Genomic DNA, 17929 nt, shown 5'->3' with positions numbered 1-17929 from the left:
TGGTGCACCAATCTGTTCTCAGGTTCAATTCATGTATGTTTGTGTCCAGTCTGTATGAATGAATGTTCTATGTTTTATGTTGGATAATAAAGATGGTTGGATAATAAAGATGGTATAAAAAATTTTATCTGCAAAGCCAAGAGCTGCTACATGCCTCAACCAGGAATTAGACATATGGCAGGAGAGTCCCTGCTGGAAAACTGTTCGTTTTAGAAAAAAAGGGCAAGTCTACAATCTCTTAGTTTCAGGGTAAAAAAGCTGATAAATGGTTCGTGATTAATGAATTTGACAAATTATAAAGTGCCCTTTATTCTATGATTGTAGCTACAAAAATTAATATTCTCTGATTGGTCTAAAGTAACTGCTTCATTTGGTGCTTTTTTATTGGAAATTCGTTCTGTGTGTTTTCACAATCAGCTCAAAAGTTGTTGGTTAAGATTAATAATTGTTACATTGCTACAAATAGTCTTCAGTTTCATAAATCTACTTCAGAGTTCTACTAACATGTGACATAAGGAAGACCAAGAGACAGGGTCTCTAAAGATATTTCTAGTTTAAATATTAATGAATGTGGTTTCTATTCTAAAAACTAAAATTTAAGATAAGATTTAAAGCAATGCCTCTTTATTAAAGCAGTAAAGCTTACATATATTCATAGGTATTAATTGGCAGCCAAACTTTGTAATATGATAGTAATGCTTCTAATATTATTGATTTTAAAGATGATAAATTGTTTTAAACTTGGGTTTTGCTTTCCCAAGTTTGTAGATATTATCCTAACGTTGCAAAAGAGACTTGAAAATTATGGTTGAAAGTGCCAGTGTTCCATTGACTGCAGCTTGCAGTTTGATTGCAAATTTAAGATTTTCTACTCACCCATATATTGTTAATTAAGATTACTACAAGAGTAATCATCCTAGAATTGTGCTAATACTTCATACAAAACTTGGACAGAGTTATCTAGCTATGTTTGTCTTTATGCATAGATTAGACCTGCATACAATCAGTTTGTGTATAGTTGATGCCTGGCAGGAAACTGCAGTTGGGCAATTTTTTCACAACACTAAAGTCAAATAACCTCATTAAAAAATGGGGATCTGAGCTAAACAAAGAATTCTCACCTGAGGAATACCGAATGGCTGAGAAGCACCTTAAAAAGTGTTCAGCATCTTTAATGATCAGGGAAAAGCAAATCAAAACAACCCCGACAGTCCATCACACACCAGTCAAAATGGCTGAGATCAAAAATTCAGGTGACAGCAGATGCTGGCAAGGATGTGGAGAAAGAGGAACACTCCTCCATTGTTTTGGAATTGCAAGCTTGTACAACCACTCTGGAAATCAGTCTGGCGGTTTTTAGAAAATTGGACATGGTACTACCAGAGAATACTGCAATACCACTCCTGGGCATATATCCAGAAGGTGTTCCAACTAGTAAGAAAGAAATAAGCTCCACTATGTTTATAGCAGCCTTGTTTATAATAGCCAGAACCTGGAACGAACCCAGATGCTGCTCAATAGAGGAATGGATACCAAAAATGTGGTACATTTACACAATGGAGTACTACATAGCTATTAAAATGAATGAATTTATGAAATTCCTAGGCAAAAGGTTGGACCTGGAGGAAATTATCCTGAGTGAGGTAACCCAGTCACAAAAGAACTCAAATGATATTTTCTCACTGATAAGTGGATATTAGCCCAGAAACTTAGAATACCATAGATATAAGATACAATTTGCAGAACACATGAAACTCAAGAAGAACGAAGACCAAATTGTGGATACCTTGCCCCTTCTTAGAATTGGGAACAAAACATCCATGGAAGGAGTTACAGAGACAAAGTTTGGAGCTGAGACAAAAGGATGGACCATTTAGTGACTGCCATATCCAGGGATCCATCCCATACTCAGCCTCCAAATGCTGACACCATTGCATACACTAGCAAGATTTTGCTGACAGGTCCCTGATATAGCTGTCTCTAGTGAGACTACACTGGGGCCTAGCAAACACAGAAGTGGATGCTCACAGTCAGCTATTGGATGGATCAAAGAGCCCCAAATGGAGGAGCTAGAGAAAATATGAAAGGAGCTAAAGGGATCTGCAACCCTATAGGTGGAACAACATTATGAACTAACCAGTTCCCTGGAGCTCTTACTCTAGCTGCATATGTATCAAAAGATGGCTTAGTAGGCCATCACTGGAAAGAGAGCCCCATTGTTCTTGCCAACTTTATTTGCCCCAGTACAGGGGAACGCCAGGGCCATGAATTGGGAGTGGGGTGTAGGGGAGTGGGGGGTAGTGAATTGGGGATTTTTGGGTTAGCATTGGAAATGTAAATGAGGAAAATACCTAATAAAAAAAAAAACATAAAATCCTAGACATACACTAAAACACTGAAAACCTAAAAAGACAAAAACAAACAAACAAAACAAAACAGAGCAAAACAAAACAAACAAAACAACAAAAAAACTCTAAAACACTCTTCTAAAAAATCTAAGAACCATTTTAAAAAATCCCTACTATTCTAAAAAAAAAAAAAAGAAGTCAAAACTGTCGATAAAATACTGTTATTTTAAAATTTCTTTCTTTTTTCCTTTGTTTCTTTGTTTCTTTGTGTCTTTGTGTCTTTGTTTCTTTCTTTCTTTCTTTCTTTCTTTGTTTCTTTCCTTGTTTCTTTGTTTCTTTGTTTCTTTGTTTCTTTTTCTCTCTTTCGTTCTTTCTTTTCTTTCTTTTTCCTTCCTTCCTCCTTCCTTCCTTCCTTTCTCTTTTTCTTCCTTTCTTCCTTCCTTTCTTTTTTTTTCTCTCTCTCTCTCTTTGTTTCTTCCTTTCTTTTCTGTCACTGTTATTTTCTTTTTAACTTCTTTCTCTCTCTGACCTTCCTTTGTTTTTCCTTTTTGTTTTTTTTTTTTATTTTGTTTTTTTTTGTTTGTTTGTTTGTTTGTTTTTTTTAGTTTTTTAGAAAGGGTTTCTCTATGTATCATTGGCTGTCCTGGAATGCACTTTGCAGACCAGATTGACCATGAACTCAGAAATCCACGACCTCTTTCACTAAAAAGTTGAGAAAAAAACGTGTGGATCACCCCTGACTAGCAACCCTAAAATTCTCAAACCAAAAAATAAAACCTTATTTTTTTTTAAAAATCTATTAAAACACATTCTCACACAGACACATACAGACACAAATAGAAAAACTATAAAATATAACCCTAAATCAAAAAAAAAAAAAGAAAAAAAGAAAAAAAAACAGACTAAAAAGCTTTAAAAATACTAAACATACACTAAATCCCTGAAAAATCTAAAAGACAAAAATCAAAAAAAACAAGAAAACCAATATTCTAAAACACTCTTCTAAAAACAATAAAAACCATTTTTAAAAAATCCCTATTCTAAAAAAAAAAATGCCAATAATGTCGATAAAATACATTTATGTATAAATTTCTTTCTTTTTTCTTTTTTATTTATTTGTTTGTAAGTTTCTTTCTTTCTTTCTTCCTTTTTTCTTTCTTTCATTCTTTCTTTCTTTCTTTCTTTCTTTCTTTCTTTCTTTCTTTCTTTCCTTCTGACTTTCTTGTTTGTTTGTTTGTTTGTTTGTTTGTTTTCCTTGTGTAAGGCTGGGTTTCTCTGTGTACACATTTGAAGTCATGGAAATCAGTCTTTACACCCATCTGGCCTTGAACTCAGAAATCCACCTGCCTGTGCCTAACCAAGTGTGTGATTGAAGGCATGGAGAACAATGAAGTGGCAACACTAAAACTTTTAAACCCCCAAAAATATAACCCTAAAAATTAAAAGAAAAAAATTCTTAAGTGCAAAGAAACACACACACAAAATCAATAAAACAGTAAAATATTGAAAAATGAACTAACACATTTTCATTTTCTTTCTTTCTTTCTTTCTTTCTTTCTTTCTCTCTTTCTTTCTTGTTTTTTTTTGTGTGTGTGTGTGTATGTGTGTGTATGTGTGTGTGTGTGTGTGTGTGTGTTTTGGAGACTAGAATTCTTTGTGTTTACACTGGCAATCATGGAAATCACTCTGTAGCCCAGGCAAGCCTTCAACTTAAAAATCTGCCTGCTTTTGCCTACCAAGTGTAGGATTGAAGGCATCGTCACCATTGCCTGGAAACACTAAAACTCTTAAAACTGAAAATTAAAACTAAAAATTAAAACAAAACAAATTAAAACAAAACAAAACAAACAAAAAAACACAAAAACACAAAACAACAACAACTACAAAAAATTCAAGAACACACAGACATATATACATATATATATATATACATATATAAACATTACAATGAACCTAAAACCCTAAAATAAACAGGTAAACCCTAATCCCCCCCCCAAAAAAAAACTACATTTCTAAAAAAAATAAAAATAAAATAAATAAATAAAATAAAATAAAAACTTCGGAACCAGAAACGCAAAACCAATACTCAAAAACAATAATCTATAACCTTTAAATAAACATATATATATATATATATATATATATATATATATATATATATATATATATATATATATAAAACATTACAATGTACTTTAAAGCCTAAAATAAACCAGGAAACCCTAATCCCTAAAATGAAACAAACGACAAAAACAAGAGAAACACAAAACAAAACACACCATTACAACCCTGAAAATCCTTAAATTTCTAAAAAAAATTCTAGAACCCTAAAAAAAATTCCTTAAATTTTTTTTCAAAAAACCATGAATTTACACCCCAAATCTTGAAATCTTAAAAAAAAGAAACCTAAATACCTATAATGCTAAAAAACACTGATTCTTAAAAAAATTCTTTTATTCAGAAAAACCTAACCCCCCCAAAATCCCTAAAATACAAAAAAAAAAAAACCCTAATACACACACACAGACAGACACCCAAAAATCTTAAATAACAATATAAAACCTAACACCCTAAGGCTGTAAAATAAACCGTGAAACACAATAAAACAAACAAAGAAACAAACAAAGCAAATTTAAACTTCTAAAAAAAAAAAAAAAAGTCTAGAAATCTAAAAACAACCTTCAAAAATACATAAGACCCCAAAAACCCCAAAATAACCCTAAAGATTTTTATGAAAATCCTAAAAAAAATACCTAAATCCTTATAAAGCTATAAAAATAAAAATTACACCCATTTTTAAAATACACATAAAAATCCCTAAAATCAGAAAAAAAACTAAAAAATTAAACCGTGAAAAAAATTATAAAAGCCTAAAAGAAAGGCCTAAAAATAACTATTAAAAAAAAATCAGACCATAACCTCCCCAAACCCTAAAATTATTTAAAAATCAAAAAAAAAAAAATCCTGAAATCCTAAAAAAAAATTAAAGTAGTAAACCAAAAAAAAAAAACATTTAAATCTTTTTAAAAAACCTGAAATATCCCTAAAAACCATAAAATTAAAAACATAAACAAAGACAAAAACAAAAACAAAAATGAAGCTTTAAAAAAAAATATCACCAAAATAAAAAGACCCCCCCAAAAAACCCTAAAATCCTAAAAAAAAAACCTCCTAAAATATTTTAAAAACACTTAAAATACATCAAAACCCTGAATCTCCCCAAATCCCTGAAACACACTTTAAAAAACGTATAAAATCCTAATACCCTAAATATAAAAACTGAAATCCTGAAAAGAATCCTAAATTCAAAAAAAAAAAAAAAAACTATAATACCAAAATAAACCCAAGAACCCTTCAAAGACCCTAAAACAAAAACCAAAAATCCCTCAAATAACTTCAAGCCATAAAAAAAAGAAAAAACAACAAACAAACAAAAATACAACAACAACAAAAAAAAAACCCACATAAAACATAAAAACAAAACAAAACAAAACAAGAACTCTTAAAAAAATCCTAAAACATTCTAAAAACCTAAAAAAGACCTAAAATTCTACAAAACCTCAAGAACCCTAAAAAAAATGTAAACCTATAAGAAAAAACCCTAAGGCTCCAAAAAAAAAATCCCCCAAATTTAAAAACACCATAAAATTCTTTAAAAAACATATACAAACAAGAAAACACCATGAAATATCTTTTTTAAAAAAAAACTCTTCAAAAAAATCCTAAATCACTAAGAAAATTCCTATAATTCTGAAAAACTGAAGAACACTAAAAAGACACAAAAAACACTAAAACCATAAAAAAATAAAATCCTTTAAAAAGAAAAAGCTAAAAACCCATCAAACACTGAAATCCAAAAACAAACAAACAAACAAAAAAAAACAAAAAACCCTTAAATAATGTAAAACATACCTACAAAACTTTAAAGCCCTAAATTAAAAACCTGAAACCCTAAAGAGAATGCTAAAGTTCTAGAAAAAAAAAAATTACAAGAAACATAAGATGATTGCATGCCCTGCTTATAGACTATGGTAAGGCAGCTGTTTAACTTTCACAATTATGGTGATGTATTCCAGGAGTATCAGATTGAATAAAGGGGATTATTCCTCCAGATGATCCTGAATCACATGCTTTTAAAGAGTCAGGACTAGTGGTCCTCAATTTTCCCAATATTGTGGCCCTTTAAAACACAGCTCCCAAATCGTAATGTTATCTCATTGCAAATTCAAACTATAATTTTTTTATAATCATTAATTGTAATGTATATATCTTATAAACAAGATATATGATATGGGACACTTGTATCAGGGTTGTTTGAGCACTGAGAAGAGTCTCAACCCATGGTTTGAAAACCATTAGTCTAGACACTATGGGGGTACCATTACCAATGTATAATGTTTATCTAGTGTTGCTGGGCAGATGTCTCCCACCATTGATCACAGAGGGTTTTTCAAGAACAGGCTTCTTCTGAGTCCCCAAACTTCTTTCCACACCTGTACAGCTTGATGATGATCACTGATGTATCAAATGGTGGTACTTAGTAAATTAGAGTAATCCAGTTATCTCTTAAATTCTAGAAAATGGTAATTCTAAAAATGGTTCCACTAGCTAAAAGCAGTGGCTGGCACTCTTCCTAGGGATCCCTTATGTAGTGTTCCTTTATATCTCCAAGGCCAACACCAGATGGCTGAGTCCCTCCTGGGCTGTACCTCTCTCATCTATTCTCACCCGCTATGCATCTTTCTTTCATGAAGAGAACGCATGATAACACTGAACTCATCTCCTCTTTAGTCATCACAAATAGCCTAATTGTTTTCCCCTATGGCTCAGTTGATCATGATTCTGAGACATAATCGTACATTTTGTATTGACAAAAAGCATGACACTGATTTCTAGTATATAATAAAGCCTATTTTGCATGACTTCTTTTCAGGAGTCAGGAAATTCAAGAAGAAGACACTATCAGTAGATAAAGAAATTCTAGTGAGATGTTGAAATCACAGAAGGGATCCAATGGGCTAGAAAGACAAAAGAGGAAACCAAACTCCCTGTCATAATTAAATATTTTCTATGACAGCATTATTCATTGATTTTTATTTTTAGGTCCTATCCCTCCTGACCCAGTCCAATTTTTCCTAATATATTAAAACCTGAGGATTAGTCTACAGAAAATTACATTTGGGGAAACATATTCAAACAACATATGAAGGTGAATATTTGAAAATCTATAGTCATGTTGGGGCATTTTTCTTTCTACCTCATGTACACTTAAAATCTCTAGCTACTTCCTTCTCTATGAAAGCATGGCAGCCCACTGAGTGACATGTGTTTAGGGTGAATAATGTTATACAAAGATGTAAACACCTTGCCATATCCTGTCAACCATATCTAGCCCAAAATGCAATATCCACATGAGAGTAGAAACATAAAAATACATTTTATAGTATCTTGAAGCTAAAATTCCCAATTTAATCAAACCATCATTTAGAATCTTCTACTTAATACCAATGTGCTTTAAGTATACAAGTCACTGGACTTTGTTGTGACTCTTTTCACAGGTTTATACTGTCCTTTAACCATCTTCATCCTCCCCACTATTCTCCATTTCAACCTGCTCAGCCCCCCTGCTGCTGCCCAGACTCTTTCAAAATATTTCCTTTTATTTAATGTGCCTTATTAAAATTATAATTTGACAATTGTCATTTTGACATTGGCTTGTATCACCTAACATAATTCCCATTCCCATATATTCTTTCTGAAAATAAAACCCTTCACTAGTAAACTTAGATGAGAAATACCTCTGTCTCTCTCTCTGTCTCTCTGTCTCTCTGTCTCTGTCTCTCTGCCTCTGTCTCACACTCTCTCTGTCTCTGTCTCTCTCTGTCTCTCTGTCTCTCTCTCTTTCTCTCTCTGTCTCTCTCTGTCTCTCTCTGTCTCTCTCTCTCTCTCTTTTTAAGAAATTCATCCTGTGGTTGACATCTATATTTCCTCCATAGCTTGTCTATTTCACACAGTATAACAATCAACATTGATAATATGGATGTTTAGTGGTCCTTCTTAGATTATTATTGGAACGAAAATCAAACAGGGAAGATAGTACCTCAGATGAAGACTGCCTCCATCACACAGACTAATGGCCACATCTGTAAGGAATGATCTCTTGTTGATGGCTGAGCTGGAAGAATCTAACTAATTAGTTATTGTCATCCAATATGAAGTGGATGTACAGTGTGGTGGGGACAGTGGAGGAGACTGAAAACGATTTTTTTTTGAAGAACTGAAGATCTATGTGGCATGAACAATAGAAGTGCCCTCTAATTTGTAAGTAAATTCCATACTTACCTGTGTCTAGTATTCTGTCAACCCATATTTCAAAAGTAAAATTACATTATCTATTTCATCCTGTTTTACTGCATTCAATCTATGAAATTCCTTGTAACCAGAAATGGTGGTAAATTTTAAAAAGCTTTAAAATGTGACTGTTAGATATCAGGTTGTTTTAAGTTTATCTCAAATTTGTAAGCAGGCCCAAGGACTACGATTTCCTTGCACTTTGCAAAGAATCCATAATTCATGATTGCCATTGGCTTCAATACAAGGTATTCAATCCTGTCAAATTCCAGCTTTCTTTGAATAAAAAATTGTCTTCCTCTAACTGTGGGTTTTGATAAAATGAATATTGTGCTATCCAGTGTGTTGCCTCAAGAGTCTGGCAACATTTCTGATTCCAAGAACAGCTTAAAGATAACCAAGGGGAAGATTGTTACAGGGAAAATAACCACCAAGAATATTGGTGTGTCAGACACTGAAGACTTTCACAGAAGGAAAATAAAAACACCCCCCAAAAAAACCCCGAATAAACAAACAAACAAACAAACAAATACACAATAAAAATGATACAAGAGTGAATCTACTTGGGCAGAATGTGAATCAGGTAATCAGGCCATTTTTGTAGGGATTTATTTTGGATTTCTAGGAGGCCATATGAAAATGTAAATTCTAGATGCTCAATGTTTCTGAGTGTAACTCCAGACGGAACCAGCCTAATAGGGGTTCTATGATGTAAGCTGAGATAGGGTGATGTCACAGAGCACTGGTCAGAGTTTGCACATCTATTCCACTTGGAGACACTAGAATTCCTTGAAGCTGGGTTCAGTATCTTCACAGTGGTGTGTGAATGCCAGGTCAGCTCCTGACCCATAAAGTTGTTCCAGAGGCTTTTGGTGCCTGGCCTGGTTCAGAAGACAGAATCTTGAAAACTAAGACATTTGTTTGGGGTATGTATATTTATAGAGTATCTTGGACTCTCATGGCTCCTTAAGGCTATATGTTTTCCCTCCTACAGTGAGTAACTGTACATTCTAATTTCTCCCATGTTTGGGATCTAGGAGGGTAGATGGTTTAGGTTATTTGATCTCCTGAGTTTATTAACCTTGCTAACAATATCTCCTTCAGAATTCCACTAATATGCCAAAACTCCCCTTTTTCCATGTGCATTTTAGAAGATATTACTTCTAAATGGCTGATATGGCATGGACTTGTTGAGATCTTGTTGAAGTCAGAGATGCAATGGCTTCAATAATATGCCTGGGACTTGGTCTGGAGACACAATACAGAAGGCCAGTTGTGTGCTCTGTCCCTAGGTAGATATTTGTGAAAGTAGCCACCTAGCTCAGAACATGCAAATACAAGAGAGGTATGGTGACAACTCTGGCTCATTTTTTAATTCTATTCTGCTTGATCCTTGAGGGCAACAGACATACCAACTTCCACACTGACCTACCCATTTAAGGAAAGTTTCCTCAGCAGAGGAAAATTAGCTCAGGTCTGAAGAAATTTTTATCTGAGTATGTTATTCTGAGCTCTAGAGAATTACTTGTTAATTTCCCTATGTTCATTTCCTGGAATCCCTTGTTCGTTGGTTTATTTGTTTGTGTAGCTATGGCTGTGTGTAGCTATGGCTGTCAGACCAGGCTAGCCTTGATGTCACAAAGGTCAGCCTCCCACTGCCCCTTGAAATCTGGGATTAAAGACTTAGGTCACGACCATCTCCTATTAAATTCTCTTTTTTATTCGTTTGTTTTCTTTGTTCGTTTTTTGTTATTTTGTTCTTTGTTTTGTTTGTTTGTTTGTTTGTTTTGTTGTTTTTGTTCTTTTTGAAACAGGAATACACTGTATATCACTGGCTGCCCTGGATCTAACTTTGTAGACCAGGTTGGCCTCTAACTCAGAAAAATGCCAGACCCTGCCTCCTGAGTGCTGGGAATAAATGCATGCACCATAATGGCTTATGAACTTATTTTGATAAAATTGACTTTAGAAGCACCCACCTGCCTAGCATAGCCTTCTTCACCTACCCAGAAGTTCTCTTAAAGAAGAGCATTGGTCCAGCATTCTCTTGCATCCCACACCCATTGCCCTTTAAGATCTCATATTTATGACAGAGGCAACAGCATTGTTTCTGGTTTAAACAGGCAAGATCTTCAAACCCAGACAATGGTCAAGTATGATGATTGAACAAAGAATGATAGTCACAAGACAGTGGACCAGGGTTGCTGTGGCCTACAGGAGGAGGATGCCTTCATCCCAGGCCCTGAGAATAATTGTCGGCTGCAGAATTTCTCACAGTTGGAAGGAAGGTAATGAACCTGTCAGTCATTGGAAGGCCATAGTTCTAGATCAACTGCCAACAAACCCTTCTCTTTATTTGCTGAAGTATGACGGTATTGACAGTGTCTATGGACAGGAGCTCCACAGTGATGAGAGGATTTTAAATCTTAAGGTCTTGCCTCACAATGTAGTATTTCATCAGATAAGGGATGCCCACCTCGCCAGAAGCCTGGTTGGCAGAGCGGTGCAACACAAATTTGAGGGAAAGCATGGCTCTGAGGAAAACTGGAATGGGATGGTGCTAGCCCAGGTGCCAGTCATGAAGGACTGGTTTTACATTAGCTACAAGAAGGATCCGGTCCTCTACATTTATCAGCTCCTGGATGACTACGATGAAGGTAACCTTGACATCATTCCAGAGACTCCTCATCCTGAGTTGACATCACATGATAACAGTGACTTCTTAATAGGAAACTGGGTGCAATATACCAGAGAGGATGGTTCCAAAAATCTTGGAAAGGTTGTTTACCAAATTCTTGCCAATCCTTTTGTGTACTTTATCAAGTTTCATGGTGATCTCCAGATTTATGTCTATAATCTGGTGTCAAAGACTCCTTAAGGTGAAAAAAATCACAAAAGTACAGGCCCATAAACTTGTAGAATAGGAAAAAAATGTTTGTTTTCCTGTGTTGCCTACCTAAGGGTTTTTGACAAACCCAGTATGATTGTCAATAAAATTTGTTTTGCTCTAAAATTTAAAACGTGTGATATGACATGCTGTGAGTGAAGACTTTGGTGGAAGAGATGGGCTATGGTGGAAGAACAGTACATACATCTGATATCACACATGGTAAAATTAATAGGACTTAGTATCTCTGCTCTGTATGGAGGACTGGAATTGGAGATGGGATGTGGTGGAGCAACGATCACAGCAAAAGAAGGATGTTTATTATGTAGGGGAGAAGGATATAACATCATTAGAATCTTTGGTATGATGTCTGAGGAAGAAACAAAGTTGGTGAAAGAGTGACATATAAAAGGAATTTGGCCTTGGAACATAAGTAGTAACCCATAAAAATGATCCAAACAGATTCAGCAATTAGAGAGTATGAGGTTTCATTTGAATAATGAAGTCTAGTGAAACTTGTCTCTCTTTTTAATATTTTTATCTTTTCTTATATGTGTGAGGGTAGGACATGTGCTTGTGAGTGCAGGTGACCACAGAGATATGAGTTGTTGGGTCCCCTGGAGCTGCCATTAATGCTGATTTTGAGCCTTGGATATGAATTCAAGAAACCAAATCTAGTCTTCTGGATTTAGAGTCATCTCTCTAATCCCATAAAGATATCTATTTTAAGAAATACATTATTTACATGCAGAAAAGTAACCACGATGAAGGTAAGAAAGATCAAATTCATAGTAACCTTTAAAAAGAACAATGGACACACAAAGGAGTAGAGGACACTGAGGGATAAATAAATTCAAAGAAGGAATTCTCACAAAATGAAGCAGGAGACTCACGAAGAATAGAAAGTTCATTTACATAGTCAAACTTGTGCCATATCCACATTGGCTTCTTTTGTTTCTTAACAAATAGCCAGCCAGTCATTACAGAAGGATGTGGTGTGTGTGTGTGTGTGTGTGTTTCTTAGAGTACATTTTACCAGAATAACTAGTGAATCCAAATCTAAGAGTATATATATGAGTCTCCCTAAAACATCATAAACACCATGATTTTTTTATGATCAGTTCAAATAAGTAATTCAGAAAATAAAATGAGTATGCTGTTAGGTAATTTCAGTTGTTGAATAGATCCTGTGTTCCTTCCCTGAGCACTCTTTGCCTCTGATGAATCCTGTGATCTTTTGGATATCTGTGATGAATGCCCCGGATGACCATCAAAATCCCCCACACTGGTCTGTTCCACCTGGCTCTCCACCAAACTTATGACTATCTACATATCTGTGTGCTACTTCAACCTGTATATGCCCTTGAAATTCCAGTCTTTTACTTGTCTGTAACCTCCTTCTCAGAAAACATAGAAGGCGTATCGAATGCATTTGTGCTGACATCTTTCCTATGCTGTTTGTCATGGGTTTCAAATGCTTTGAGGTTGCCCACTTGGTAGGTCAGTTCTCCTGAGGAGCCCCTGAGCTTCATGGGCATCTGCCTAGGCCAAATCTGCACTCTAAGAGTGTCTCTTTGAGGGAGGCTTATCATGTACTCATTCATTGCTGTTTTTTCTCTCTTGAATAAGTTTGTATGCTGCATGACTTGAAAATAATCTCTATTGTTGATTAATTTTGATATCTGGGAGAGTTTCTGTACTAGCTGGTTGTCTTAGTTAGGGTTTCATTCATTTGAAAAGCCACCATGACCAAGGCCTTTCATAAGGGACAACATTTCATGAGGGCTTTTCAACATTTCATTACATGTTCAGAGGTTCAATCCACCATCATCAAGGCAGGAAACAGGGTTGTGTCTTGTCAGGCATGGTGGTGGAGTGGAATCTGAGAGTTATGCATCTTGATCCAATTGCAGACAGGAGAAAAGATTTGTTTTGCATGCAGCGAGGAGGAGAGTCTCTTCCACACTGGACAGAGCTTTAAGGACCCAGAATGATATGCTTGCTCCATCAAGGACACACCTACTCCATCAAATCCACAACTCCTCATAGGCTAAATACATTCAGACTGCCACACTGGTTTCATAGCAACTTGACAAGATCTAAATTCTTTAAAGAGGAGGAGCCTCAGTTGAGAAAATGCCTCCATATGATCTAACTCCCAAGCATTTACTTAATTGGTGGGAGACTGCCAGTCCATTGTGCATGGTGAAATCCTTGTATTGGTAGTCCTGTGCTCTTTACGAAAGCATGATTTGAGGAGCAAGTCAATAAGCATCACCACTCCATAGCCTATGCATGAGCTCCTGGATCCATGATCCTGTGTTCTTTCAGGTTCTGTCCCAACTTCTTTGGTGATAAACAGCAATGTGGAAGTATAAACTGAATAAAACCTTTTCTATGTAGTTTCCTCTATGGACCTGGTGTATCCTTACAACAATAGAAACAGTAAGTGGGACAAATTCTTACAGAAGCAAAATGTCTAATAGTATCACTGTCACTTATCCTATAACCACACACAATAATGTATAGACGTTTCATTTTAATTTAAAGGTAAAATGTACTCATGTACCTATATGACAGGTAATTGTTCTAGTTTGCTTCTTTCTCACCATAAAGAATACTACAATCAAAAATAACTTGGGAATAAAAGGGTTAGTTGCTTACAGGTTACAGATTATCTCCTAGGAAGCCAAAAATAGGAACTTGAAGTGATAACAGGAAACTCTGTTTATTTGCTTGACCATGTCTTAGTCACTGTTCTATTGCAGTGAAGTGACACCATGGTTAAGGCTATTATTAGAAAATAAAGCATTTATTTGGATGATGGGATACAGCGTCAGAACTTTGGTCAATCATCATGGCAGTGAGCACAGAACTGAAGCAATAGAGAACTATTGATTCTTAGGCAGCCTGAGAGTAAGAGAGAGAGAGAGAGAGAGAGAGAGAGAGAGAGAGAGAGACAGACAGACAGACAGACAGACAGACAGACAGACAGACAGAGAGACAGAGAGACAGAGAGACAGAGAGACAGAGAGACAGAGAGACAGAGAGAGACAGAGACAGAGACAGAGACAGAGACAGACAGAGACAGAGAGAGACAGAGAGTGGCAGAGAGAGACAGAGAGATTGAGAGACAGAGAGATTGAGAGACAGAGAAAGAGACACAGAGAGACTCAGAGAGACAGAGAGACAGAAAGACAGAGACAGAGAATTAGACAGAGAGACAGAGACAGATACAGAGACAGGGACAGAGAGATTCTGCCATTATATGGGTTCTTTAAATACAAAAGACCTCTGAATTTCCAAAAGAGCCATTTTCACAATCTTAATCTGCTAATCTAAGAAGAAACAAACGGAAGCAATAAAAAAATTACACCAGAGAGAAACTAAACCTGATAAACAGCTTTTATCATAAATGGGTGTTGGATTTTGTCAAATGCTTTCTCAGCATCTAATGAGATGATTATGTGGTTTAGGTATGTTTTTTAAAAAGCCTTAAACAACCTAAACTAATAATAAAAAATCTGTAGAACCCTAAAAAGACAGGAAAAAACCTTAAGTCTAAAAAACCAGAAATGTTGATGTGAATAATTCCAGTACTTTGGGAGGTAGAGGTACAACCCCTAAAAATTGCCCTAAAATTCAACAAAACCTCAAGAACTCTAAAAAGACCCCAAAAATTATAAAACCATTTTGTGAAACAATGTGCTATAATATTTGAAGACTCATAAAGTGATGATCGATGTCATAAAATGTACCCCTTTGACCCAATGGGCTCTCATAAAAATAAAATAAAAATAAAAAAATAAAAATCCCTTCTGTTCAGGAACTCATGGGATATTTTTTATTTAAATATGACAAGCAGGTGCAGGGGGAGTCCCAGGGCCCTGAAGTCACTGACGAAGCCTCTGATGGAGGCCAGAGAGGCGAGGTCCAGGGGCAAGAAGTTAGCTGCAGGGGGCGGGGCCAGGAGGTCAAGGCTTTTCAGTCACTCAGGCCCAGGGCAGGAAGTGCATGTCATGGGAGGGGCCTGTGACGTCAGCCTCCTTCAGTATTTCTCCAATTCAACCAATGATGCTGTCCACTAGTTCTTATATCCTGACTATTCTATTATTTTGTTGAATTTATACATCTGATCTAAGAGCTTTCTAGAAGGTCTCTAGGGGTTTTTCGTGTCAGGTTATGCTATTTATTACTAAAATTATGTGACTTCAAATTTCTCTATTTGAATCACTTTATTATTTTTTTTGCCTTGCTCTCTAGGCAAGATTCATAATAAATTCCTTTAAAAAAAAACTATAATTCTATTCAACATAGGTGTTTCTCAGGCATTCGGTGTTCCTCAGGTGATAATTCTTTGTTTAGCTCTGAGCCCCATTTTTTAATGAGGTGCTTTGATTTTCTGGAGTCCACCCTCTTGAGTTCTTTATATATATTGGATATTAGTCCCCTATCTGATTTAAGATAGGTAAAGATCCTTTCCCAATCTGTTGGTGACCTTTATGTCTTATTGACGGTGTCTTTTGCCTTGCAGAAGCTTTTCAGTTTCATGAGGTCCCATTTGTCAAACCTCGATGTTACAGCACATGCCATTGCTGTTCTATTCACTTTATTAAATACTATTGGAAAGAGTACATGACCTTGTTTCTTGATTTTAGGTGTTTGAGTTTTTAGAGACTGGGTTTCTCTGGCTGATCAAGAACTCCCTCTGTAGACCAAGCTGGTCTTGAACTCAAAAATCCTTCTAACTGTTTCTCCCAGTTGCTGGGATTTAAGTCATGGGCCACCACAGCTACAAACATACACACACACACACACACACACACACACACTGTATATATATATATATATATATATATATATATATGAATTAAATAATCAGTTCATAGATGTACTGTGCAAACAGGTAAAACTGTGTTCTAGAAATTTCAGACTTATCAGGAATAGTCTAATTCTAAAAGGAATAATACATGACATGTATAGTATAATCTTACTGTTCTTAACAGCAGTTCTGGAAGATGACTAGCATTACTTGTATGTGAGTCCAAACATCCTAATAATCATATTACATTCAACAACACTTTGACAAAGGAGACTCCAGAACTTCTGCTAAAATGGGACTTGCATAATTGTAAAGTGCCCTGTTCAGATATGGTAGATCCTATGCCCATCTGCACGGATGGGGAAGGTCTTAATGTGTCTTGAGTACCTCTGCAAGACTTGACTGTGGCTTCAGAATGAGGGGAAGGGCCTAGAGATATCTCTGTAGATGTGGCCTCTCCTAGAGCATCATGGACATATTTGAGAGATCTAAGAGACTCTTGGTCAGGTAGGGAGATTTCTAGCCCTACTTGTGTACTCATGGAAGTTCCAAGAAAACTTTCTTCAGCTGGAGAAGGGGATAACAAGTTCTGTCTAGAAGTATCAGGTGTCTTAGCCAACTTGATGGTCAAAACAGGTTCCATGGGGCCTTTTGAAGATGAAGTAGAACCCAGAGCTTTCTGGGCATTTGGAAGATATTCTGGAGACATGTGTTGGTATGGAGAAGGACAAACGGCCCTTTGTCCATGTGGATAAGAGTCTATAGCATCTTGTGTATTTGGGGAAGATGGCTGATCCTCTTGAGGAGATAGGGTAGTTCTCATAATCTCCTGTGAAATTTGGGGAGGTCCTATGGATTCTTGTGCACAGGTAAAATACAAGGAATTCTGTTCTTTAGCTGTACAGGATGCTATAGACTCTTGTGTGTGCAAATCACGTCCCATAGCACCATGTTCACATTGGATTGGATCCAGAACCTTCTGTACAGATGGAATATGTCCTAGAACATCTTTTGTAGATGTGTCACAACCACGAGTCCTTTCTAAAGATGGGACTGTGGCTATAATTCTTTTTGTAGAGGTATCCTGTCCCACAATCCCTTTATGTGATAGGGTAATACTCAGAGAATCCTGTACAGGTTTTGGAAATACTAGCATCTTTGGTGTATATGGGGAATTCTTTACAGCCTCTCCTACAGATACATAATGTACCAGCGCCCCCAAGGGCTGCATGGAGGGTTGTATGGTCTCAGCACACTGTACAAAGATGGAGCTTGTTTGGCTCCATGGAAGCATTTTGGCAGAATCTCGGCTGTTTGGGACCTGATGACAAGTCAGGAGGGCCCTTTTGGCTGGTAGGGGATATTTGAATAATTCTTGATCAGATAGGGACTTTCTGAGGACCCATTGTTTGGAGAGACCATCTTTCAGTCCTCTGCTAGAATGAGAATGTTCAGGGTCACTTTTCATAGCAGGAGAATGATTTAATCTTCCTTTATGTGGGAGAGCAGATTTAAGAACAT

The sequence above is a fragment of the Mus caroli genome, unplaced genomic scaffold (genome assembly GCF_978045245.1).
Source record: "Mus caroli unplaced genomic scaffold, Mus_caroli_1 scaffold_31, whole genome shotgun sequence".
NCBI classification, from domain to species: Eukaryota; Metazoa; Chordata; class Mammalia; order Rodentia; family Muridae; genus Mus; species Mus caroli.
Note: the sequence above shows the minus strand (reverse complement) of the source record.